General features: G+C 39.4%; 1 protein-coding gene across 2 annotated transcripts in view; it reads left to right on the top strand.

Annotated features, from left to right (window-relative positions):
• The window catches only part of lingo2 (leucine rich repeat and Ig domain containing 2), a 216522-nt gene that overhangs the window by 156225 nt on the left and 44374 nt on the right, over positions 1-15923 (top strand). The gene's annotated exons all lie outside the window — the stretch shown is intronic.

The following is a 15923-nucleotide window of genomic DNA, read 5'->3' as shown; positions in this document are numbered from 1 at the left end:
GAACTGTCATTCAGTCTTAGTTCAAAGTAAAGTGTGTTGCACCCTGTCATCCCTTTTTAGTTGACCAGTTAGAGCCGAATCCAAAAGTGAAACATATCAAACAATTGTTCTGGTGTGGCTGAGGAAGCTGCTTTTTTATTTTATCTCTATATTTCTTTATTTTGTGTTATTTTTTATATCATTACTTGTTAATAATTCATAATGTCTTTGTGTTACACATAAGACCTCACTTACTGGCAACAACACTGGCCAGCACAGTATCTGTAATGTGACTTATCTACCTCAGCATAAAGGTTTAAAGCTATTGATTTCTAAGCAATGTACTGTATAATGTTTTTGCTCAAATATTGATACAAATACAACTTGACACTCTACTACCTGTTATAAAAGTTATTGACTGAGATAACAAGTGAGCCTCTGCACTTCTTGGAGAAAGCGGACAATGCCAAATAGCCTATGATGGATTATGGCCCCTGATCGATAAAGATGCCTGATAGTTTCTAACATAAGATCAGTGAAAATGTGGAAGGCAGTGGCAGTTTGAGTTATATGTGTCACAACGAGCTAAGAACAGCAGTTTAGATGGTTTTGAGGTAATGATGTCCATTTACGTAAGGAAAAAAAAGAACGAAGAAAGAATGATCCTTTGGAGGGTAATTTAATCCCATATAGAAAAGAAGGTTCAACAAATTGTATTTTGTTGTCAAAACCACATGTTAACCTGTGTTTAACTGAAGAATAATATTTCTGTAATGCTATCACTTTCTCTCCATTAAAGAACTCATAAATAGCATTCAGCCCAGTATATCACCATGGGGATAAAAGTATTTCAACAAGCGTTCAAAACTGCGCTCACAGTTAGGGGTCTTTAGAAGGGAACCACTGCTCAGAAAGGATTTGCCTATGACTGGGTGTTTTGTTACAAAAACACATGCTTCTAAAATACATCAGAGTTTTAGCGTCTATGAATGGGGATATTACCCTGCAAAATGGCTCCTTTGAGCTCATTTAAAAGTGTACATGAGGCAGTACACAACATCTTTCATCCCTTGTTTAATAACAGTGGGAGAGAAAGTCAGTAACAGCTGGTGTCATATTCTATGAGGCAAACTTTTTTTCCTCTCTTTGGCTCTCTCTCTCTCTCTCTTTCTCTTCTGCTTTACCTGTATCTATCTCCATCCCTCAGTCTCTTACCTTCCTGGCATCAATAACATTAGAAGAAGCACAAATATTTCATCGCCATACCTGGGGAAAGATTCCATCAACTTGGGGTTATTTGCATTTCAAGTGCAATGCATTATGCAACGCTGGCAATGCATTCTGTATAAATCCAGTGGTTGAGTACATATTTGGGAATCTAACATTTCATGGATTCCCTTTTCCGGGTATTTGCTTCCAAACAGAAGTAACAATCTCTTCCTGTATAAATTTCCAAATTAAATCAGAAAATTATAGAGCAAAATATTTCCAGACAACTTTTTTAAAAACCTCATATCAATCACATGGGAACTTTAAAATTTCTCACAAGGATTTCCTTGTAAGCCAGACTTAACAAGCACAGTGGACTCTGTGGGCTGGTTGTGTGTTAAGTGTCCACCTGGTGGCTCTAGCTCAGCTTTTTCAACCCATCTAAATGGAGTACAGCATGCTCTGCCCTGCAAGGGAGTCTCATTGGTGAATACTGATTAGGTCGTTCTCCCATGTTGGTGCAATAAGTCCGTGAGTTGTGCTAACCTCCCTCGTCACCAAGGTGAATGTGCTCAAATGATAGGCAGCAACCAGAAGTGTCTTCACAGTTAAATGTAGCTGCTGTGGTTGCTGTCCCTGTTTAAGCTTTTGAACTTCATGCTGGTGTAGATGAGGTGTTGTAGATGTAACTGACAGTGATAAGTGTTCAGCATTAGTTTGTAGCATTACCCTTTGTCAGGACTTAAAGACACTTTCACAACTTTCGAACCCAAAAAAACAGTTCTCATTGAACTAAATGGTTATGTCAAGTACTTTAATTAATATTCTACAAGTTGCTATCTCACAAAAATACATGTAGCACCCTAAAAGACAAGATAATACCCCTTAATAAATCAAAGCCTTAGCTTAAATACTTTAAGAAACCAGATTAATTGCTACATAATAAGACAATGGCTTTAGCATGAAGAGACAATTCTACTAGTAGGAACCTGCAGATAAATCACTCTGACTTTGACTCTATCAGAGCACCCATAAAAAATGATTTAATTAGAACTAGTGTTAATGACAAAATCCTGAGATGGCTAGCTTCTATCGACATGAATCTTCATCAGTCTTCCTCACTGCAGATCAAAGGGCTGGGTCATTAAAGAGTCCCAGAGTATTGATGCTTGTTTTATCACCGATCCAGGAGCCCATTATGGGCCGGGAGGCTGTTTCTCCATATCCAGAGAGGGAGAGAGGTGACACTCTGCAACTCTGATAGGGAAACTTTTGACCTGGCTCAACTGAACGTTCACTCTTCCCTCACTGCATAGGACAATTATTGGCACAAGCAGCTCACTCCCATTTATCCACTTCCTGTCTGCTGGCCACCGAGCCACCGAACAAACTCACTTCATCCCCCTGGTCTCCATTCATTCAGCCATTTACTGTAACACAGAGCAGAGAATCTTATAGTATTTCTTTATTGTTAATTACGTGATTGAACAGCATGTGCTTACCTCAACAGATCATTTGTTTCATTTCCCCAACTGAAGGCCCAGCATTATCTTATGTACATGTGTTAAACATGTATCAAGAGCATGAATTATGTGTTTGAAGCTGCCTCTGACTGCGTGTTCTGGCTTTAACACAATAACATATAACACGACCCCAGAATAATGTAGATCTTCATTCAATTTCCATTAACTTGCAATAAAATGATTGGAAAGCAAAATGTCATTGCTTCCCGTAGCGATGATTGCTAGCTATGTGTTGAGCATGAATGTTGAACGTATTTGTGGGAGAAAACTAAAATGTTATGATTACCTGCAGCATTGGAGCGTGTTGCTGCACTGTTTGTAATATTCAACTTAACTCTGTGAACCATATGTTCATTTTTTTCTAAGCTGTAGTCAGACACACAGTGTGCTGTGCAGCAATGTACAGTACACTCTGACACCCACCTTCAGACACTTCTTCCCTCTGCATTAAATTTCCACCTCAATCACCTACATTTCATATTAATCCTTGATGTATCACTTCATGAATTTCGATATTAACATCCATATTTAATGTAAATGTTTAATGCTTTATGTACTCTGTACTCGAGTTGTCAGACTGGTTTCAATTTACAAAAAGGATCATATTATATTTGTAATGAAAGCACTATACAAATGTTGTTTCTAAACAATCAACCTCATTATCTTTTTGAGACCAAGATAAAGACAGCACAGTGTGCACATGAGCAGGACGATGGCCTTGCTGATTTATAATTTAAATTTTGCAAGATTAAATACAGGAGAGAGAAAAAAAGTTTGATAACTTTATTTTTAATTATTCATACAGACGGAATTATTCCTCTCATAATATTGTCACTCTCTGGAGAAGTGTCATTCAAATTTAATAGCAGAGCAAGAGATAACCACTTGGCTTAATTCAGTGTCTGTAGGTATTTAGAGGGTCGGTTCTTATTTTATGCCCGAATGTTTGTAATGGTCCCACACGGTTGGTGATAAAAGGCAGTGTCTAAATCTTCTATCAATATTTCAGTGAACTTCTCTTCTGCGCTTGTTTTATTTATTTATTTATTTATTAGCATCTAAATCTTATTATCTCACCAATAGAAACTATTTGTAGTAATTGTATCATTATTATTATTTCAAATCAAAAAGAAGAAGTGTAATGAATAATGCCATTGGGATTTTTTTCTTATTCTAAAGGTGGTGCATCACTTTAAAGGAGAAGAACAGTGGTGTAAAATACTGAAAACATGTCTGCCTTAACAAGTAACTAAAAAGCAAACTTGAAAGGTAATTAGCTCCTGGAGCTGAATTCTTATTCTTCCCGTGTTAAAACATTAAGTGTCACGGTCAGGAATAAACTGTATGACTTTTTTATTTATTTATTTGGGGGGGGGTTACTCTCATGTACTACTCATATTGGAAAAATGTGTCTTTTGCTTTTATACGCTCATAGCAATGGAACATCAGTCCAAGGCTTGTGTCATGTAGAGCTACCATCCACCCAACCACCTTCTCCTCCTTCTTCTTCTGGCTCGTAGCATAGCCTAATGTAGCACTTCCATGACTACAAAAAGACATTGCCCATGAATGTAATTCAGGCAGTAAGCAAGAGTCCCACAAACAGTGAAAAAGGTCTGTTGCATATAAACTTTATTTCCAGAGGCTTTGTTGTCTTTTCTTGATTGAAACTGGAATCTCTTATGACAGCTATGGGAGAAAATTAAGAGGATTTGGCTCGGTGAGCTCCTACAGCATTCACGTCCACAGTAGCAATGGCTGGCATTGAGGAATTTATATTTAAACACTCATCCTACTCAATTTGGCACCAATAAGATGAATGTTGAGAATGGCATTTTCACCTTTTTCTAAAATGTCCGACAGCTAAAAGAAAAGGTATTTATATGCTATTTGACCAGTGGAAGTGTATAATGTGGGAGGAGACCACATTAAAAAATACATGTGATACAACAACAGCACCTGCCCCCAGTAACCAGTGGGCAACGCCACTCGTGATGGTGCGGGATTGGATGAAAGGGGCAGGTTACATCTGACCCATTTGTATAACGTTAGCTCCCCCGAGTGGGCTTAGATATATACAAATACTTATAGATATCATTTGGGAAACATGTCACACTGCACAGTACGAGTAAAATGTGTGGATTGCCACCTAACACAAAAGTGCGTTGTTTTTTTTTCTGAAACTAGAGCAGGAGCTCCATTTTTGGAGAAACTTGGCTCACTTCTTCTCCAAAACAGCGAAGAAACTTGCACATTGGAAAATCCCTCTTCAACCACGCTAAAACAGGTTTTTTTTCAAGGCCTTGTACAGAGTTTGCTTCGACATTGAAAAAAAGGTAAACAAATAGCTAAAAACATGCGGCAACAGCGAGATGTGATGTCACAAGCAGTCATGGTGTTGTTGTTTGTTGGTGATTGTTTTGTTGAGAGTATTAAAAAAAAACAGGATATACAGGAAGTAAGATAACCTAGGATTCTGAGAAGGGATAGGAATTAATAAGATAATGCTTCTTCCTATTCCTTTTCAAACATACAAGGTTTTTATCGACTAGTGCTTCAAGTATAATATGTTATTCACATGTTTGAAATAAAGTATTCATTCATTCATTCATTCATTCATTCATGTGATGAGCAATTAATTGAGGTTGTGAAAGAGTTAAACACTGCTCTTCATTAAATAGAGAGTAGAAAAGCATTCAGCTGTATGTCCTTCATTAAAAGTGGAGGACAGGGAAGACATAAGTATAAAAACTGCAGTTATTTTTAGAGGTTGCAAAATATAGTTTTATGTTTGTTTGTTTTTTCCTTTTTTAATACTCTGGCAACTGTTGAAAACTTGCTCTTCCCTTTGCCTCATTTGATCTCTAGAGTTCTGGCTCCAACAGAGGGCACTCACTGGTCTGGTTCAGTCTAAAGGAAGACAGCTCCCCCCTCTATCTTTCTTTAAGGACAAAAGGGACTTTTTTTCACTTCCCCAGGGCTACATCGCACTCCCCTGCCAATCAAGAATCAGTGATTGAATTAGTGCCAGGTCCACTAGGCTGGTGCTTCCGTTGAACGACAGACAGATCCAGCGCTGAGATTAGGCGAGTGTGAAGTTCACCCTCCTTCAGAACTCCTCACATGCAGCTTTCTCCCAGGCTCTCAAAGGCAGCTCAGAGGAAGACAGCTCTTGCCTGACAGGTCCTGAATCGTCCGGCCTGTGCAGAATGCAAACGAGGCGGATGCCCATCTCTTCCTTACCAACTCTCTAGGAAAAAAAAAAAAAGGCTTATAGATGCTACATTGAGGATGCAGTCGCAGTTCTCATGCAATTTTTAAAGAGCTCTCGGTGTTGAAATGAGATGGCAAGATAAAACTGCACACAAGATGTGGCCTATAGCGCAAAGATGGTGTTGAATTTCGAGGCGCAATCTGACAGATAACAACATGTAGCTTTTTCCTTTGAGTGTCTATCTCAGTGGTATTCTGTCCTCTTTGAAGATGTGAATTTTCTTTGGTTACATTGGAGATGGTTCATCAGATAAATCCATATCCTGCATGTATGACCTCTTGTTCCCTTGGTCAGATGGTCTTGTGTTGCTGGGATCCCAAACACACACAAGAAGTCTCTTCCTCCTCTTCCTCCCTGAAGGAGATATTGCAGATGTGTAAATCCAGCTAGTCCAATGTCATGCAGCCAAGTGTGGTGTAGAACTCCTGCTGGGTAAGCACAAGAGAAATGTTTCAGACAGAAAACCAGCAAAACACCCTTTAGCTTGACAAACAATTTAGGCAGCATCCCCTCAATAATCCACAAAGCTTTCCCTGTACGTTGCCATTCCTCAAAACAAAAACTGAGGCTTGTCTTAAATGTCCACTGGTTCGGCAATGATTTAAGAAGAGAAAGCAAGCAGAATAAACATAGCGTGTCACTCGACTAAAAGGCCTTTTTTTGGCTTCTCAGGAAAGAGAAGTACTTTAATAGACTTTGTACATCCGCCATTCTGGTAGGGGCTCTTCAATGGCTGCACACTGTGTAGAATGCCAAATAAGGAAGTTTTACACAGAAGAATAACTTTAGGACCAATGTAAGCATTTTCTTAAACTAAGCCATTTTGATGTCGCACAGCAATAAAAATGGTTGACTGTGAAACTGTGAAAGTGAAAATACTGTACACCTTTATCAATGATGTATCTGTCAGTCAGAGTTATTATAAGGTATATAAAATATCAGGAAAATGAAAAGCAAATAACTTGATTAAGTAATTTCTAAGCATTTCTGAAGCTACATTTCTTAAGTTTAAGATTGTTGACAGGAAAGATTTTGAAGCAGTAAGCAATCATAAACATACAGCAAAAGTTTGCATTAGACTTGCAATTCTTTATTATTGACCATTGTTGATGGTGTTTACTGATTGGTGTCCATTTATGTTACGACATCAACTGGGGCTGAATATTCAAGCGGTCTTATCAAGATCTAATTAAAGACCTTCTACTGGCTATTAGCTGGCCGATATGTGAGAGGCAGTCTAATTCACAAATAAATAATACCAAATGCTGAACACTATACTGCGCTGTATGGAGCCATTTGGTAGGCTTATTCTCTATCTAGAACAAATTGTCCAGGATGAAATATTTTCCCTAAATACCACCAGGAATCTGACAAAGTGAACGTGCCAGATCTTTTTGTAAGTTTCAAAAATACAGAGGGATGATAGCAGCAGCCAACAGGATGCTTAACGCTCTACTTTACTAATGATAACACAGACAGCTGTACTGGCAGTGTTAAAATGTGCCATACAAAAAATGGCAAATGATAATCACATTTTATGCCATCAGCTTTGGGTAATGTGATACTGGCCAGAATCCCATTATCATCATAGTTATTATCGACCACTGCTGTGCAGGCACTACAAACACAGTCTTAGTGTCTGCCTACTGTAAGAGTGGTGAGCCAGATGGTAAAATGTGGAGAGAAGAAAACCCTTTTTGAGCTGTCTTAGGTCACAACATATCTTTCAGACAAAGGAGTACAAGAAAAATAATTTAAATTTCAAAAAGAATGATTTTGTTAGACCTCTAAAAGTAGCATTGAGACCAAATGAAACACCTGCCTACCAGCCGAGGTACAATCGGCATTGAGCTTCACCTTTTATTTGATGGGAAGGAGAAGCACAAGCACTGCTAACAAACAACACAGGGTCCCCAAACAGAAACTGCCACACAGACTGCACTGTAGAGAGAATATTTCACAATATGCTAGTCATACTGGAGTAGATATTTCTTTCAGAGCGAATTAAAGACTCGGCAAGGCCTTCGTTGTTTTTGAAATCAGGAGAATATTCTAATATTGTGAAGTGCTGGCATTGATTGTGACATTCAGCTGCTATTAGAGCTTGTAACGGTTCTGGATTTGCTGTATGAGTCTGAATGCTAATACCCCTTTCATGTGAGGAATCAGTCTATTTAAAGCCATTGTATGATACAACTAGTAATAATTGAAAGATGTTCATTAATACTAAACCTTGACTGACCTTCAGTCGTTTCAATACATAGTGAGTGAACATTGAATGTTTCATGTAAGGAAAGCATAAAACCTACAGTGGTGCTGACAGTTACTATGGGAGGCAGATAATCTTCTGAACTAATCCACGTCTATACCTGAATTGAGTGAGTTGTATTTGATGAGAGGTTCACAGAGCTCAGCTCCTGTGTAATAAGAACAGGTACTATGGCTGCTGTTAAGGGCCTGACAGACTTGAGAATATACACATAAATCAATAGCTTAATCTTTGAATCTGTCTGAAGAAGCAAGGAATGTGCTTTCAGTTTAGATGTAGCACTCTAGGAAAACACAACCACCAAGAAACATAGAAGAGACTATTCTTCAGAATTCAGCATATTAGTAGAATTCAAAAAGTGTGTCGATCATCTGACACTCATTCCTCAAATTTGTGCTTAAAGTTATTCATCCGCACTTAAAATTGTTTTACTCGTAATTCCGTTTTCTGTTTTTTACTGTATTCAATGTGACCTCTACTGTACAAGTCAAGTGCTTATAATAAAAACCTACTGTATGTATTTGTGCTGTTGAGCTAATACCAAAACCATCAACTACAAATCCATTTTCAGATGGAGTTGCGCGGACAGATTTGAGTGCTGAAAGAAACAGTTTTATTTCAGGCGAGATGTGTACTTTTTTATGTGTGCACTATTTCAGCCCTATCCTCCAACAATCAATTTCTTGGAGTGCTGGATGCACTTGAGTGATGGGAGCGCAAAAGTAGTGACACTCAGCCATCACGGAATGAGAGCATCAAATGATTGCCTCAGAGAAATTGCTGTATCTTCAAATGTCTTTGAGAATATCTCCCCCATCCCTGTCTGCTTTTCCTCTACTTGCTGCTCACCAACACTTGGAAGACTTTCCTTTTGACTTATGTTATCAGTTTGTGGTTCAGTGCGGTGCACAGTCTTGTGAAATGGCTGTTTGGTCCTGCAGGATGGCCATAGTGGAAATTTCATTACCTCTCCTGAAGATCCTAACTTCAGATTTACAGTTACCTGACAGCCCTGAAGACTTAACAACACCAACTCAACTCCAGTATTTTTTTTTAGGTATGAGGAGAGTGGACATGTGATTACTTGATGCAACTCTCCTGCTAAATACTGCAATTTTGTAACCAAATTAAAACATTACAAAGACCAACACAGACATTATCTCTCTTGAGAACCAAATCTAGATTGTTCTCCCAACCACTAAAAGGCAGAACGGAGGAGTTGAAATGTCTGACAGACAATGAACTCTCTTTGAATTATCTCTCTCGGAGTTTCAAGGGTTTTAGGACTTTTCCCCGTCCCTCAGTTCTGACATCTAATAAACCAGCCTGGGTGTCCTCCATCAATGCTCAACACTCCAAGGATTCATTCCCCAGAAATGATGGTTTCTAAAACTGCCTTCTGTCATGTGAGCAATGGTAATTAGCAATAACAGGGATCAGCTACGGAAGGAGCTGAAGACCTTGAGATCGCTTTAGAGGATGGCAAAGCCGAAGGACTCAAATTGGAACCTTATTAGTATTTCATTAACACGCCTTTTACCTTGTTCTCCAGTCTTGCCTGGATAATTAAAGCTCTGTTGTGTTCGCTCTCAGACCACAGGAGGCTTTTTATGGAAGGCAAATTCTCAGTTGAGCTGATGGTGTATAGCTGGAAATCACTGCAGCCTCCTCCTTACTCTCTGATCACATAGCCAGTCCCAGCCAAATAATTTAACTTCACACGTCATGTAAATTTTAGTGTTTTAGCAAAGCTATCTCACAAGCGAGAAAGAGAGCAAATCATCCTTCATCACTTTATATTATTATTGTTTTTCCTCCGTGCGCATTAATGAATTGTGCTTTGCTGCTCTCAGTAGCATGCTGTGTTTTATTGCCTATTGTTTTAATGGAGAGGACCCCTAACGTCAACCACAATCAGGAGGAGACAATTTGATGTTGCACTGGAATAAAAGCATGTACTAATTTAGAGATAGCATATATTTGTAAGAACAAGCATTTCTTTGAGTTGCGATGCAGATTTGTTTTTGTTTAAATGCAAAAACTCTGCAAATATCCCAGGGCGTTGTGAGGTGAGCGGGGGACATGAAAGCGATGAGGAGAGGTAGCGCTGAAGGACTGTGGATTATTCCCACTGAACTGTTGCTGTTGTGTTTGTTTTGTGGATATTCTATTCAAACAGCAGCAGCGCCGTCCGTCCTAATTAAGATGCAGGTCCAGCACACAATTTATGATTGCTGCAACATCATATGTATACAAAATAACTCTGCTGATTAATTGTTGTCATTGTTCTATTATTTTCTGTTATTGGTTTGATTGAATTTGCGTCTTGAGTCACATGCAAGGTGTTTATCACCCATAAACCCGCAAAATAATTACAGAGCCTTATCTTTATGACCTTTGAAGGTAATGTTCTGTGACTTGCCGCCTGACACTCACTTCTAGGAAAAGTGGCAAAGAAAATTCAATACTGCCAATAATGACTACTAGTAATCAAGTCTCATCCTGGAACAGTGGATATCAGCACAGTGGCTCATGCGAGGTCCTCGTTCTTCACTGGAGGCACAGTGCAGAACCGTGCCAATCCACTAACCCACATATACACCTTCACAAACCGCCTTCGCCCAATGTCTCCATTCCCTCTTTTTACACTCCTCTGGATGATGTATGGGGTAGAGCAGGTATGCGGATGTCATTTTTCACCCTATACACTCCGCTCCCCTCTCTGCACAGTGGGTGCTGGTTGCCTGGCTGGGCTGACTGGGCTGGGGATCCTGTCACTCTGTAAAATGTGAACCCCCGGCATCTATTTTTTTAATGGTTGAGAGTAAATCCATATGATGTATACGCTTCCTTCCGGCCAATGCTTTTGGGGGGAGAGCACTACTGATCCTGCCGTGGTTCTGACACAGTGTTTGTCTTGAAAATGGAGTTTACACTGCAAAAACTCAAAATCTTACCAAGAATATTTGTCTCATTTCTAGTCAAAATGTCATTTCTAGTCAAAACAAATCTCATTATACGTACAATTACATAAAACGTAGCTTGTTTTGAGACACTTTTTTTTACTTCTTTCAAGCATATTTTTACTTGAAATAAGTAGAAAAATCTGATAGTGGGACAAGTTTTTCTTTCTTATTACAAGCACAAAAAACTTGCCTTCACTGGCAGATTTTTCTACTTATTTCAAGTGAAAATTAGTTTGAAACAAGTGAAATTATCTAAAAACAAGTAAATGTTTAGGTGATGAGTCTTATTTTAAGTAGAAAGAGATTCGTTTTGACTAGAAATTAGACATTTTGACAAGAAATAAGACAAATATTCTTGGAAAGATTTTGAGTTTTTGCAGTGTACACTATATATCCCATAAGATCTTTACAATGTCAAATGGGTGTGGCCAATTAGTAGTCAATCAACAACAGCAATTAGGAATTGACTCCCATGAAGCTTGTTACTGTGTTGCTTTAACAGAGCTTCACCGTGGCATCCTTCATACTTGGCTCTCATTTAACCTTTGTGTGTGTATGTGTGTGTCTATGTGTGTATGTTTTTTTAAAGGTTAACTAAAAGTGATAATGAATAAGTGATCAACGGAAGCTGAGTGTCACAGGTCATTTAGGGTTCCTTTTGTGATGTGGAAACAATGCATTGGCTCTGCCGTGTAGTCGCATAAATAAACAAGTAGGAATAATGTAGTTTGTCGACTAAAAGTAACACTTATATGAATTATATTTGTTGTGTTTTGATATTTTCCCAGAGGCCTAAATATTCTCTCTCTCTCTCTTTCTCTCTCTCCTCTGCTGCCGCCCTTGATGTAGGTAAGTGTTTTTTTTTGTTTTGTTTTGTTTTTTTTACTGCTGTTTATGCTGAGGTATGTACCTATGTATTTGTCCAGTCCATTTCATCCAAATTGCTCTCGGCAAAGAGGAAACAAAAGCTAGGGAAAATTCGACAGATGAAAAAACTTTCAGACATGCATTATTTTCTGTAAAGTCGTTCTATTGAAATTGTTTTCTTATAACCAGAAAAAGCTATGGGTCTGGTCCTAATTTCATTCACTCGAATCACAAAAAACAACCAAATAAAAAATAGATAGCCTATTCACATGCAGGTTTTTTTTAAAAATGAGAAATCATAGACACAACTCTTTTGAAAATATATGTATAATATAAAATTGTTTACATGCAGTAAGTGACACATGCTTCTGTTTAGGATTATGTGTTACCATTTTCATCATCTAACTATTTTGTAAATTAGCAGATTGTTTCATCAATATGCATTTGTATTAAAAAAGAAAAATACAAGAAATGGTAATCACAATTTCGAAAAGAACAAGTTGACGACGACCATCGACTAATACATGAATACATTTTCCTCCTTTTTTTAAACTGTTTTCATTACAGTAACAAACTCTTCTTAGAAAAAGAAAATAAGTTCTTCCCACCATTTAGCTGTATCAATGCAGTTATAATCATTAAGTCATATTTCCCACTACAACAGCGGTGTGTGAATATGGGCATGGACTGTGTGTCAGATGTCATTGACATCTTAGTTAAACCTTAATGAAAGAACTTCATCCTTCGTGCTTCTTCTCTGGTTCACCGCTATTTGGCAAAGCTAGAAAGAACAACTTGGGTCTTCTGTTGCCATGGAGACTGTTGTATTTGTTTCCAGTGCAGTCACAGTCGGTATTTAGATCCCTAACACCTCTGCGTACTGTTTTTGTTGTTTTTGTTGTTGTTTTTCTTGTGTGGGTTAATTCATATCTAAATGATGGACAAGGATGCCTTTGTCAGTAGAAAGCTGATTGACTGCTGCATGGTTTTAATCAAGCCAATAATCGTGGTATTTCGTGCCTAAACCCTGACTGGATGAATGATTCAGACGTGATATTTGCATGGAAAGTCTAACACGACATGATTGCTCAATTTAAAGTTATAAAAAATTAAAGTTTGATATGGAAACGCTCTGGATTCCTTAAGGATGTGTGAGGCTAGTGCGGAGCAGAGAGTTTGAGGAAAGCATTGACTCAGTTGTAACTTGGGCGGCTGCTGCAGTGTTGTTTCACTGGGATTCAGACGAGTGCAGCTCAGAGAGGTCATTGGGATTCTGCACAGTTTTGATCTGGGAGGCAGCAGCATGTTCCACTGTGCTCCACCAGAGAGAAAGGTGGATGTTAGAGTTGTTCTCATGTTGTTACGTAAGCCAGGGTTGAGACCGGGCTTTTCAAAGATAGACGACAATACCATTGTGCCCCCCCCCCCCCCCCACCTCTCACGTGGTATATATTTTTTATCTGGCAGTTTCCTCCCATACCACCACAGTACTGTGAATCACACGTGATACGAATATTGTTTAATATTACAGTCTGTACGTGAGCTGAGAAGAAAAACTGTGTGTATTGTACTATTTATATTCAAAGTGACTTCATATCTTAAAACAGAAATGAGGGAAGGAGATCAAGTTTACAATTCCAGCATCATTGCTTACACCCACGGTGAACATAATACGAGCAGAAAGCATCTGTTAGCCAGTAATGAATTCAGACCCCTGCCCCATAGCTGTCTATCTGGGCCAAGAAACTGCTAGAAGGACTTATTTGCTATACCTGAATTTTCTGTGGGTTTATCTGAAGCAATGTCTCCCTACAGCAGGCCTAATCTGGGAGGCTGACCCATACTGCCCCGGGCTAGATCAAACCCAGGGCTGAAGCCAAGGCTCTCCCACAGTCCCAGCTATGCCACCCTTTGATAGTCGCAGGCCCAAATCCTTTAAATGTCGGGCAGACTTTGAGAGACACTACAGCTCAGGAAAAGAAGCAGGCACTTGCTGGGAGCTTACATTCTCTGGGGAAAGGCAATGTCCCACTTTTAGAAAAAGGGGGGAGAGTACCCTCACATCACTTTGGGCACCACTTGGAGAATGTGGCAGCAGGTAGGAGGACAGTCATAGTCCCAAATGGCTTTGTGGATGCAGAGAAGTGGCCTCCACCTTGCTTCCTCCCATCTCATGCATCACACTTATGAAGTGATGGAAGCAAGGAGTTTTGCCCAGAGGGAGTTCAGCCCACAATGCAAAGTGCTGGCTGACACTTTGTATTGTGTTACTCATGCAGCAGAAGTGCACACACACAACCATACAAACTATATCTGAAGAATGAGTGTTAAGATATACGTATATGTATATCACTTGGGAGGGGTTTGGTTCCTCTTTTGTATATTATTGTACAACTGATGCTCACTTGCACAGTGTGTCTATATCTCTCATTAAGGTCAGAATTACCTACAGCAGTTAAGTGGCATCTCATAAGAGGCTTTGGTAACACAACATCATTATTAATGTCTGGCAGCTGAAAGTTAACAGAAACTTAAGCTTGTTTAGTGGAAATTGTTAGCAGGATTTTAGCCCTATGCTGTTCAATGTGTGGATATTAGCACAAACAGCGAGGGGTTCGGTCCTCAGTGATATTACACACACAGATTAGCTTCAGATTGTATCCTTGCTTTCAATTTTTTTCCTCCTTTCTTCTGTTACTTGTCGTCATTTAGAGGACACACAAAGCGGTGCAGAGAGCAGCCGTTTGAAGGACAATATTTAATCGCCATCGGGCAACGGGAAGGGGAAAAAAAGAATTTCCTGGGTGTCGAATTGGAAGAGAATAGAAGGTGTTGGTGGGTGAAAGAGATGAGATGAAAGAGGATAAGACACACTGCAAACACTTAGTGAAAAATGGAAAGAGAGGGAATGATGCAAAGATAGTGTGGAAGGGGGAGGGAGGGTGTCCAGAAATGTGAACTATGAAAGATGAAACCAAGAAAGGTGGGAGGGCAGGGATTATAGCGACAGTGACAAGCATATCGTGGAAGGGGAGATGAATGAAAATGGAAATGATTAATGTGCACACTGGCACTTGAGGCTGTAGAGGCACAGAGACAGGAAAAGTTGCTTTGTGCTCAGGGCCTACAGGATGCTCGCTGTATCTACGTCAGGGATATTTCCTCTGTGGTATTATCTGATGACACAACAATGCAACTGCAGACGGCAGCAAAGACTGCAGATGTCAACAAGCTCAATTATACTGACAGCAGATTGGTTTTAATTGATTAGATGAAGTGAAAAGTGGGGATGGACGCCCCTTATGTTTCAAAGGGAATGAAATTGACCTACAGTCCAGGGATGAATAATTAATGACGACTCAGATCTTGGGGACATAGATTGGTGCCATTGTAGCAGCGTTTTAGCAGATAAGTGCCATTATGCATGATGCTCTGTTGCCATGTGTCTAGAGGGAATAGAGGTTATTTTTATTCAAGATGAAATTGTCCAGCTTCTTATTAACTCTTATGTCTCATTGAGATTTAGATATCGCTTACAGTGACGTTAAGTAGAGGACACACACACACACACACACACACACAGAGGAGAGCGAGTTGATGCAGGAGGCAGCCTTTTGCCAACGTGGGAATATGCAGTTCACAAGACAGAGATCTTAACCACAACATCATCTTCTGGCAGACTTTTTTTTCCCCCTCTCTCTCTCTCTGAATCTGCATTTCCCACACCTTTGGGAAACGGGAAGCAGGGCTGAACTGAGAGACCAGCAGTTCCTCGTCTCTGCTCTCCCTCTCTCTCATCTTTTCTGCTCCTCTCCCTCTCTCTCTCTCTCTCTCTC

This window comes from Trachurus japonicus, chromosome 10, assembly GCF_045865225.1.
Source record: "Trachurus japonicus isolate A0001 chromosome 10, Traja_1.0".
NCBI lineage: Eukaryota > Metazoa > Chordata > Actinopteri > Carangiformes > Carangidae > Trachurus > Trachurus japonicus.
Note: the sequence above shows the minus strand (reverse complement) of the source record. Positions and strands in the feature narration are given on the sequence as shown.